Source organism: Physeter macrocephalus, chromosome 20 (assembly GCF_002837175.3).
Source record: "Physeter macrocephalus isolate SW-GA chromosome 20, ASM283717v5, whole genome shotgun sequence".
NCBI classification, from domain to species: domain Eukaryota; kingdom Metazoa; phylum Chordata; class Mammalia; order Artiodactyla; family Physeteridae; genus Physeter; species Physeter macrocephalus.
This window is the reverse complement of record NC_041233.1, coordinates 49253360-49263191: the sequence shown is the minus strand read 5'-3', so window position 1 is coordinate 49263191 and position 9832 is coordinate 49253360.

The following is a 9832-nucleotide window of genomic DNA, read 5'->3' as shown; positions in this document are numbered from 1 at the left end:
TGGAGTTTCCTGTGCTATACATCAAGTTCTCATCAGTTATCTACTTTAAACATATTAGTGTTTATACGTTAATCCCAATCTCCCAGTTCATCCCACCTCCCCTTTCCCCACTTGGTGTTCATACGTTTGTTCTCTACATCTGTGTCTCTTTTTCTGCCTTGCAAACCGGTTCATCTGTACCATTTTTCTAGATTCCACAAATATGCGTTAATATACGATATTTGTTTTTCTCTTTCTGACTTCACTCTGTATGACAGTTTCTAGGTCCATCCACATCTCTACAAATGACCCAATTTTGTTCCTTTTTATGGCTGAGTAATATTCCATTGTATATATGTACCACATCTTCTTCATTCGTCTGTCAATGGACATTTAGGTTGCTTCCATGACTTGGCTATTGTAAATAGTGCTGCAATGAACATTGGGGTGCATGTGTCTTTTTGAGTTATGGTTTTCTCTGGGTATATGCCCCGTAGTGGGAAATTGTTGTGTATTAAGTGAAGAAAAAAACTGCTCAGGCAACTAAAACTTTTTTTTTTTACTGAAGACTAGTTTGCAAAGAATATTTATTGAAGGCAAAAGAAAGAACAGGTCCTAAACAGAAACTAGCATTTGCAAACTCTATTCTCAGTATGTTGGAAATATAGCTTAGAACTTGCAGGGTAAATTGCATGAAAAAACTAGGTTATTTCTGGCATTTTCTATTACAGCTGATAAGCAAGTAGATATATAAAAGTTGTGTTGAGAATTTTGATATGACTAAATATCTTTTGGAAATGGTGCTCAAATAAGGCACATCATTAGGAAGTGGCTTATTTTTGTGTATGGAGAAAAATTTTGAGCATTTTAAAGTAGACGTGTTAGAATTGGTAACCATGACTACAGATGGGACTCCTCCAAGCGGCCAGTGTTAACATCAGACTCATGAAACATAAGCACAATGCAACATTTTGTCAAGAGACAGAATTTTAGCCAATTTATTATACTATAGGCCAGAACCACTTTGAGCTTTAAACTTAAAAACTATACAAATAATAGCCATCATAATTGACCATGACCCACACAGTCTGTGCTCAAAATAGCTGTAGTGCATATAGTGGATGCTGAGAAAATTTTGAACTGCTGATAAGAAATTTACTTACTGATGCTATCAAGGAAAAAGATATCCACCTTGGCTTACCAGCGGAGGCTGGACCAGATTTGCTTCTTTTGTCGATGCTATAACCCCTTTAAATACTCTCTCTCCCCACCTTTTGAAAAAGCATATAAACTGATTTGTTCATATATAGCAAAATTGTGTCTTTGGGAAACTGATCTGGCTAGGAATAATCTAGCTCATTTTTGGCATAGAAACTGGTTTCCAGATGTGAACATTATGGTCTAACCTCATAGTGCAGCACCAATGTGGAGTTGAAGACTATGATCCGAAAAAGGTACTACGATTTAAACCTTGAAACTTTATGACAATCTGCTTAATTTGCCCTTCTCAATTAATATCACTAATGTGATTAAAAATTACAAAAGGAAGTTTTCCTATTTAAGCACCTACATAATAGCCTCAATTTTTCATCTTGGCCCACAAAACCTAAAATATCTACTATCTGTTGTAAACTACAGAAAACGTTTACTGAACTCTTCGTTATTATTTTTTTAAATTATTTTATTCAAGTATAGTTGATTTACAGCTGTGTAATTTCTGCTGTACAGCACAGTGATTCAGTTATACATATATATACATATATGTATATATATATATATACATTCTTTTTCATATTCTTTTCCATTATGGTTTATCACAGGATATTGAATGTAGTTCCCTGTGCTGTACAGTAGGACCTTGTTTTTATCTGCTCAACCCTTTTTAAATCAGAGGTCCACAACAGTGTTCAGACCCTGTATTCTACCTCTCAGCTAACCCTAGGGGGGGCATTTGAAAATTTGTGTGGCGCTTGTCATAGTAATTTGTTGTTTTAATCTTATCATTGTCACTATAATTGAGAAGTGAGGTGGTTGACACTAGCTCTTAGTAGGAAGGGGCCAGAAGTGTTAACTGTGCTGCAGTGAATGAGAAAGTCTCATACAATGAACACTTGTCCCTCATCTTGTATGACTTTTGAATATCAAGCCAGACATTCACATGGGGTAGAGCTTGCTTATCACTACCTGAGCCTAGAACCTAAATAGGTTTTACATATAAAAGCACAGCAATTTTTTCACAATTTTTATAGGCACAGAACTTTCTAGGAGTATAACTATTGAGTAAATAGAGGGAAGATTGTACTTTGCTTGGAACTATGAGAGTTGGTTGGAACTACATATATAAGAGAACTATAAGAGTTGTTCCCCATTTCAAAAAATTATGTCATTGCAGCAACACTACTTTTGTTATTCGAGTTGACAATGCAGCACACCTGTATCACTCTGCATTTACAGCAGTCACATTCATGGTGATTCATATACGTACATATTACCAGACATACTCACACATACATACATACATCATCTTATATACTATCTGATATATGTTAAATAAGTAAACATATATGTATTTAGCCCTTACTTCAAAGTATTATGCATAAGTTAGAACTATTGACAATATTCAGTTAGTTATCTTAAGTCTATATTTAAACATTTAAAAATATAAACATATTTGTTATACGTAGATATAGGCATCTGCTATATTTTTGATACAGTGGTGCCCAAGCATTCATATACTTAAATACATATTTATTTATTCTCTCCTCTTCACTACAAAATATTTTATTTAAAAAGCAGGTGCTATGGACTGAATGTTTGTGTACCCCCAAATTCATCTGCTGAAGTTCTAACCCCAAATGTAATGGTACTTAGAGATGGGGCCTTTGAGAGATAGTTAGGTCATGAGGGTTCCACCCTCATGATGGGATTAGTGCCCTTATAAGAAGAGACATGAGAAAGCTTGCTTCTTCTCTCTTTGATCTCTGCCATATGAGCACATAGGAAGAAGATGACCATCTGCAAACCGGGAAGAGGGTCCTCACCAGAACCTGACTTCCCAGCTCCAGAACTGTGAGAAATAAATTTCTGTTGTTTAAGACACCCAGTCTTTGGTAATGTGTCATAGCAGTCTGAACTGACTAAAACAGGGGGTTCTGAATCTCATAAGTGGAGAATTATTGCCTCGAATATAAAATCCATTGTGCAAAGAATTTATGTTCAGAAGTATTTTTATTTCTGCACAATAGTCTTTGGTTATAAAAATGAATAAAACTAAATATTGCTTCCAGTTGGAGGAATCAAGGTTGGATTATGTACTGTAGACAACGATGCAAAATAATAATAATAATAATAATACCTGAAACTAACTCTGTACTTTATTTTGGTTCAGGAAAAAAAAATCATCAAGTTTCCAGTCTAAATCAAAGGAATAGGGACTTCCCTGGTGCCACAGTGGTTAAGAATCCACCTGCCAATGCAGGGGACACAGGTTCAATCCCTGGTCCAGGAAGATCCCACATGTTGTGGAGCAACTAAGCCTGTGTGCCACAACTATTGAGCCTGTGCTCTAGAGCCCACAAGCCACAACCGCTGAGCCCGTGCACCACAACTACTGAAGCCTGTGCACCTAGAGCCCGCGTGCTCCGCATCAGGATAGGCCACCGTGATGAGAAGCCCGAGCACCGCAACGAAGAGTGGCCCCCACTCGCCACAACTAGAGAAAGACTGTGCACAGCAATGAAGACCCAACGCAGCCAAAAATAAATAAATAAATAAATTTTTTAAATTTATAAATCAAAGGAATACTGATTTTTAAAAATCAATTAAATATTTTTATTTCTCAAGTTGTGCATTTTCAATTTAAAATGTAGTTAATAACATAGTTTCCCAACCTTAGCACTGTTGCCATTTTGGGCCAGATAATCCTTTGTTGTGGGAGGTTGTCCTGTGCCTCTAACTACTGATGCCAGTATCATCTGTCTGGTTGTGATAACAGTAGATGTCTCCACACATTGCCAAATGTATCCCGAAGGGCAAAATCCCAGGCCAGTAACATTTAAGTGTTCATGCCAGGTAATTGTAGGGTCAGTGTCTGTTTTGGGGGGTGGGTGGTTTTAGAAAGTGAAAGGAATACATTTCCTGACTATAGGGAAGATGTGGTTTGCTTTTCCTCACGTAGTAGGGACCCTCAGGGAAGCGGGCAGACCTACTGTGGGATGGGTACTCTGTTCACCGAGGGCCGTGGACCCTTAGACTCTGGGTGTACAGCCTCAGCCAAGGTTCATTCCCATGCTCCTGAAGGACACAGGAACAGCAGTACTGCTTCATGGGATTATGTGGGCTTAGGCAACAGGGAGAAGCAGAGCAGCTTTGTGGAATGGTCTTCTTTGGGTACAAGACTCCAGGTCCATCAGTGGAACCTCAGGGTAGGGCAGGGGAAGAGGGAAGCCACAATAATGACGAGTTGAATTGCCCATCAGATAAATAGGGTGGGGGCTCAGAGTCATATTTCATTTTAGAAAAATATGACGCTTCTTACAGAGTAAAGTTCATACGTACCTTGCATGGCACACGTGATTCTTTATGATTGGCCCCCAAGAAATCTACCCTCGCCGTTTCCAATGCATTTTATATGATGCAGTTGTGGCAAGTGTTCCACATATTAATGGACCCCTGTTGGCATTGCACTCCCCTTTCCTCCAGTCTACTGATGAAACTTCTGCCTGAGAGGAAGTGTTAGCTCTGTGAATTCTTTGGTCTCCCCAGGAAGAGCCAATGCTCCTTTCCTCTGGACTTCCACATCTTTGTTTAATACTTATATTATGAGGCTTTTCTTATTGCATTGTATCTAGTCTGTCTCTTTCACCAGGGAACGAACATCTGCAGAGTGGAGAATTTTGCCTTATTTGTTCATCCCTAGCACTTAGCACAGTGCCTATTAATATATAGTTGGTACATGTTTATTGAATGACTGGATCAGGGATAATTTTGCCTGGAAATGGGTACATGAACATAATGGCAATTTTCATATCACATATTATTTTGAAGACTGTAGAAGGATTCCTAAAATTCTACAGGGGATTAGAAAATGTAGTATAAGATGCAGCCTATCAATTCTTCAATGAAAGACTTTCTTACTTCTTTCTATTCTACTTATTTTTAAATACCACATGTCCCTCTAGCTTCTGCCCAATTCTCTGCTACTCTTTTGAATAAAACTACTCCAAAAGTTGTCTGCCCTGCCAGTTGCCATTTTCTCTCTCCTCATGATCTCTTGAACCCATTCTAGTCTACTTTTACTCCTGTCACTTCACTGGAATAGTTCTTTCCTTACTTGGCATTTGGCCGAGTTCATCAATTTCTTCTTGAAACATATTCCTCCCCTGCCTTTGAGCATCTAATCTCTCTTGGTTTTCCTCCTAACTCAGTGGTCTCTCCTCAGTCTTTGTCTCTCTTCCTCTCCCCAACCTCAGGATGTTGGAGCATCCTAGGGTTAATTCCTCAGACTTCTTCTCTATCTGCTCTTCTTCTTGAGAGATCTTCTCCTGAATTTGTATATGACTATATGACATCTCTACTTGGATGTCCAATAGAGTCTCCAACTTAATGTGTCCTTTTCAAAAAGAACTCCTAAAACAATACCTGGTATGTATTAGACGCTCAATAAATGTTGCCTCAATCAATGAGTGAATGCTCATATTATCTGTTTTTCTTTAAGGTGAAGGACTTAATTTTTCTTTCAATTAGTCCTTCAGGTTTGGACCATGGAAGCTGACATTGTCCAATTTGTTCCCTGAAAAGAGCTTTCCATGGAAGTTCTGTGTGGAATTTGTATGAGGAATAGATTCACCACTAGAGGGTGAGCATGTACCACTTATGTTTCGAGATGGTCACGGTAAGAAAAAATGAAGTAATTAGAAAAATAAGTGTTCTTCGATCTATCCATTCTCTGATTTTCTGTTCATATTTTCTTGTTGTTGAGGAAAAATTTTAAAGGATACATTTACTTTGTAAAGAGAATGAACATTTTCTAAATGGAACCAAAGGGGAAAAAATACATTTTTTCTAGTTAGCATTAAGGGAAAATGCAAGTGATAATATCACAATTAAAGGACACATATATCTGAATCAAAACAAAACTCACCATTCACTTTTAAGCTGAGGAATTATTTTAAATCATGAACGACTCTTGGTTATAGGCATTTTTCTACACCTTGACAAACATTTATTGAGCACCTAGTATGTAGCGGGAATAAGAAAATATCCTTGCCTTTGGGGAGTTCACAGTCTGCTGGAAAAGACAGTCATGTAAACATAAAGCATAATGCACCAGTAAGTGCTATAATAAAGTTGTGAAAAAAGTGCTTTAGGAGCCTTCAGAGCCTAGAAAGGATGAGACTAGCCATGGTGAGGGGGATTGTCACAGAGATAGGGACATTCTTGTGTCCCAGACTACCTTTTATCCCACTGGGCCTCCCAATACTGTGTTGACAGTTGCTAGGATGTGTGTTCTGGCTCTGTGCTACTGCTCTACAACCCGACTGGTACACAGGGTAGGATTTGGATATTTATATACACTAATCTTAGCACTATACCTATCTAAGGATCGTTTTCCTAGTCTTTTCTCATCCATTTCTGGGGTCAACACCCAGACAATTAGTCTAGTTGAGTGAGCCAATGGGGTGTACAAGTAAGTAGCTGAAAAACTTTGGAGAAGTGCAAGAGTAGTCCTGTAGAAAGTCAGCGTCATTGGGCGATGGAAATTACTAGAGCCCCAGTCAGCATGACATTAGTATGCTTAACTGACCAGTGTGTTGCCAATGAATCCTATGGCATAGAAAGCTTTATTTTACTTGTGCTTCTTAAAGTAAATCTAGACTGTCAGAGTATGCTAGTTTATGGGAAAATAAACTCTCCTAAGCTTATGTCCTCCGGATGGGTACGTGTGGGCCTGCAGAGATATGATTAAGCACATGCATTTAGATGAGCCAGATGTATACCAACAGGAAGAAGAGCTTATAAAAAGACGATAATTCTTATTGTAGGATGCGGTTACTCTTCTGTACTCCCCCAGAGCAGTTTTGAGTGCAGGAGATTGCCAGTTGGAAACCTCAGAAAGCTGTCATTTCAGGTACCCTCATTGCCAATTTTAGGAAAATGCTGTTATACGAAATGAGAGTCTACACAAGGTTTGGTACTTTTTAAAGTAGCAGAGTTATTTTTTCAATGAAAGAAATCAAAGGGATTAAAAACTAAAGATGTGATTTGATTTAGATGCCAACCCCTCTCTTATTATCTCCACTATAAGAGCCAGAGTAGGCTGGCAGGGGGAGGGGAAAGGCAGCAACACCTTGATATGGATTTTAAAACCCCAGGAAACCAAGGGCAAAACAACACATTTAGGTGAATGTTTAGGTATTTTTATGAATATTTTGTGAAGCTGTATCTTTAGCTTTTTTTGTGTGAGAAAATTATGGAAAAGGTTAAATGAGATTTTAATTTTAATTTTAATTTTTATTTTGCTGTACGTGGGCCTCTCACTGTTGTGGCCTCTCCCGTTACGGAGCACAGGCTCCGGACGCACAGGCTCAGTGGCCATGGCTCATGGGCTCAGCCGCTCCGCGGCATGTGGGATCTTCCCGGACCAGGGCACGAACCCATGTCCCCTGCATCGGCAGGCGGATTCTCAACCACTGCACCACCAGGGAAGCCCTGTCTGGATTTTAGAATGATACAATGATAGATGAAATTTAAACTCAACATAAGCAAGGTAATGCTGCAGAAGCTGAGATTTTCAATAACTGTGTTTATGCACTGTGATAGCTTATAAATTAAAAACCTAGCAACTCTTAGGAAATACACTCAGCCATCACCAGGGATAATATAAGTGACTTCTGTATAAAAAGGGGAGTTTGGACCTGATGCTGTATTGAAAGTGGAAGAGGAAGTAAATTTGAAAGTAGTATTTTACTGATTATTTGGTGCATTTATATGTCTACAATGAAAAAACAAAAGCAAAAAACATCAGAAGCAGCAATGAAACATAAGTGGGCTGGGTAAGGGCTGACCAGAGTGTAGGGGGCAAATTATATTGACTGTAAACTCAAATAAAAAATATTGCTTTTCAAATTCTTTGTATAATTAGTTAATGTGGAATATTACTTAAAAGAGCCAAGACATAAAGTAAGCTGACCCTGATTAGAGTACTCAAGGGGGATAAAAAAATGAGTAAAGTCAAAATGAGTTAAAATAAGTTAAAAAGTTAAAATGAGAAAAGTCCCAAGTAGCTTGTGAAATTTACTACCTTAAGGAATTTTTAAGAGGACTTGAGACAATTCTAAACCTCAAAAACCAAAAACCCGAGACGTTTCAATGTAGTCATGAGTGATCTTGGACAAGTCATTAAACTTGTCCCAGCCTCTATTTTCCTCTCTGTATTGCAGGGTGAACAAATGGTTTCTCAGATGCCTTCCAGCTACAAACTAGTTTTCTTTTGCCTGAAATTATGTTTAATACTAACTTAAGTAAGGTTGAAGAAATTTCCTCACCCATCCTCTTAACCATGAAATAGTATTGTTTTGTGGTCTACATGTTACGCTCCACTTTTCCTCTGAACGTGTTGATCCGCTTACCCCAGACAGAGGAGAGCCGCTGACATGTTCACAGTAGTGAAAGAGCTGTCAGCATTGGCTCATGATTTAGGGATTTATTTTTTCTACTTTTTTGAATGTGTAGAGGGAAGAATATGAACATAGTTATCAGATAAACCTGGGTTTGAAACCTCTTACTTACCAGCTGATTGCAATAGCAACTGTGTTTCCTTACCTGGTAAAACAGGGCTAATACCCACCCTGAAGAATGAAGAGTGTTACCCAGCACTCACATCAATACATTTTGAGGTTTCTGTTCCTTTCCTTATTTATGATCCGCTAGGGTCTAACTAGAAAAGAAAACAGATTTGATTATTCTTAGTCTTTAAACTAAAGAAATCACTGCTGGCTTCTGATAAACTCTTTAAACAAAATGGAGTGAAATAAGTCTCACAAATAAAAACCAGCCACTCCGACAGGGTTTCAATATCAAGGGGATTTTAGGCAATAGGCATTAATTAAATCAACATACACATCCAGGATTCTGCAGAACATTTATAACCGGTCATTTCTTCTCTTACGTGCAAGATTTCCAGAATGCCATGGGAGAATTAACCCTCATTTTAATAATATTAGGCACTGAAGTCTGAATGTAAAAGCAGCCAAGGTCTATTTTCGGAGCTGAGAGGCCTGTTTCTAGACGCCTGGAGGGTTGGTCACAATGGGTTTAAGCCCTCTGGAGGTCCCTTCCCCAAAGCCCCCATCTCCTCCTAGGTGTCAGGGCCCGGGCGTCCCTCCCTCTCCCTTTTCTCCTTCTTGTGAGCTCCCACCCCCACCCCCATTCAGCCGCTTCTCTTTTTCCATCTTCGCTTTCTCCCATCAGTGGTCAAAATAGGAAACGGAAGTATCTGTTTGTTGCTTGGTGGAGTACTAAGAAAGGTTTATTTTAAATTAAGATTTAAAAAAAAATCCCTCCCCGGGTTCTTCATTTTGCAATGAGTCCGAGCGTCCGCGGTCTCCCTAGTCCTCCCCTACCAAACTGTCGTTCACTAGTGAGGAGGTTCGTGTCTGTCGGAGGGAGTGTGAGCCTCCTGCGGAAGATCCCCGGGCAAAGCGGCTCGGGATCCCGGGAGGCACGTGGAGCACCGCCCCCTGCCCAGTGCCGGGGGGCGCGGTAGAGACGGCGGCCCCTGCCCAGCCGGGGAAACCCGTCCCGGAGCCTGGGGCGCGCGGGCAGCGGCCGGACGCGGCGGCGGCGGCGGCGG